Here is a 2,493-nt window from a genome sequence, read left to right on the forward strand (position 1 = left end):
CACACAATACGTTTTGAAAGGTGTGAGTTTGCGTTGTCGTCTGACTAGTAAAGACACTTTCTCCCAATGTTTAACTCTTCCCCATACCACTGTATTTCTGCATGTTTATTTGTCTGATGACAGCTTGGATTGCAAAGAGCAATCCAACAAGCACTGTAATTGTCATGACAGTGTCAACCAACAGCACTTGTTTGATGTTCTAAAGTCGAGGATTTATGATTCCATGTGAACAGTGTCTGTGTGCTTCTTTCTGCCGCCCCCACTCCCCCCTCACTGGATAAACTCCCTCCTCTGTGATTGCGCTGTCCTTTGCCTATATGGCACCAATAGCTAGTGGCTCTGTTTCAAGATGAACTCTGAGGCATCAATGTCAGCAAGCAACAGGTCTCATGATTCACTAGATTGTGCTTAACTTCATCCTATCTACTGTTTCCGAAGCATAGATTTTGTTCTCAAAGAGGGATTTTTATCTCTATTGAATACAGAGATAAAGTAATCTATACCTAGCTTCTGCTGATGCTCAGTGTTTCATTTTCTGACTCTGCAAGTGCTGTTGCTATGACTCTATTATCAGCTTGTTTTTAAACCAGCAACCTGCCGGACACCAAGGGGCTTCAACCGTTGGGTTATAGAAATTGGGTCGCAATACACCACGTTTCAAACCTAATAAAGGTACCTCATGGTTGCAAATACAGGTGAGGAGAAGCACAGCATCAAAAGTTATAGTTGTAGGTTGGTTGGCAGGCACTCTGTCCAGACCTAGTGGTTGTTATTGGAGTGGGAGGATCGAAATGCTCTTAACTGGACATTTGATATCAATTGGTCAGGGAAAGCCTGTGCATTACTTCGTACACATTGCAAAGGAGATACTGCAATATGAAGTGGTGAAGAAGGGAATGTAGTGAGCCTTCTTCTCAATGTGATATTGATCACCTGAAGTGTTCAAGTGTTACAGTGATGAGGAAATAGAAGCCATGGAGTACAGCAGAGCAATGCACCTGGGGTATAGTAGCATCCCTGACCTTTCAGCCATGCACAGAGGTACTTCAGGACTTGAAGAGCAGCAGTGGCTTTGGATGTAAGGTGTTTCTTCCGTGGTGTATGTCAGATTGCTCCCTAGAAAGCAGTGAGGCTCTTCCACAAGTACCTGACCTTTAGTGTCCAGAGCATGTAATTGAAGGACCTCGGACACCAGTGCTGTTGCTTGACACACTGATTCCCTATTGCCATTCATATGGTGATGTCTTCTGCTGTGGCAGCACTTAAAGGTGGCTCCAGACATCAGAGACCTTCCCCACTGCTGAAACAGTGATCTTTCTTTGCTTGTCTAGGTAAAAGCTACCAGAAGGCTAATTATCATTAGAATCCTGGAAGAGATTTAGTTGGAAGGGACCTTCAGAAGTCATCTAGTCCAGTTGCCCTGCAATGAGCAGCAGTGTCTGGCAGGTTTCACTGATGCCTATTTCACAAAACTTGTAGAACATGAGAGTTCTCCATTTTATCCTCACTTTCAGTCCCATGTTCTCATTTCTGCACCTGTGGCCTAATAAGCCAGTTTGTTCACATGCCAAAGCAAACCAGAACTCTTCCTTCTGCCCAGATTTTGTAATGATACTTGCTCTTGTGCCTGCACATCCACAGGACGATGCAGCTTGGGACCTGCCGTGACCTGAAGGCTCTGCCCTGGCACTGCTAGCTTGTGTGTCTCCCCTGTTCCTTCACACACAGGCTCCTGCTTGTACCCAAGGTCTTGTTGTGTTGTTGCATAGTGTCTAAGAGTCAAACTGGGATTATGGCTGCTCCTTCTCCTAGATGCAGGCTTTGGGGCATGCAGCTTGCTTGGTGCACACTGGGAGCTGCAAAGTGTCTTGTCGCGCAATGAAAGTGAATGACCTAACTTGGGTCACCACATAGTAATTTGTGCACACAGACACCACAGAGTAAATCCACAGCAGAGGTGACTGCACGATGTCTTGGTGCTGTAGCTATGGCCAGAGGCTCACTGTCTCACTTCACATTGCCTTCTAATCAGCTATTTTACGGTAATGAGTTGTAGTCATTTTCATTTCAGGCTTGGTTAGAAGTGAAGTACCTTGTGCTGAACTGCCACAGTAAGCGTCTGATTTCTCTTTCCCACAAACTTGTGGTTACCATCAGATTCTGAGAAAAGTCTTTCCACTGCAGATTGGAATCACATAAGCCACTTACACATATCCTTTTATTTATTAGCAATTCTGCTTGGCCAGCGAAAGGTAAAAAACCCTTTTTCTTGTCTTTCAGTCGCATTTCTAGTTAACACTCATTAACTGCCTTAATGTATGTTACACATCATCGACCTGATTCATTACTGACATAAAACAGGAGCAATTCGTTAGTAACGGTCCCTTGCCAATTAGAGACTGAATTACGTTTGAACAGCCTTCTTCAAAGATTCTCCTCCTCCTCCCCCTGTGCATCAGTTGGCAAGGCCCCGAATGCTTACAGTAATGATGT

This window comes from Psittacula echo (assembly GCF_963264785.1).
Source record: "Psittacula echo genome assembly, chromosome: 13".
Classification (NCBI taxonomy): Eukaryota; Metazoa; Chordata; class Aves; order Psittaciformes; family Psittacidae; genus Psittacula; species Psittacula echo.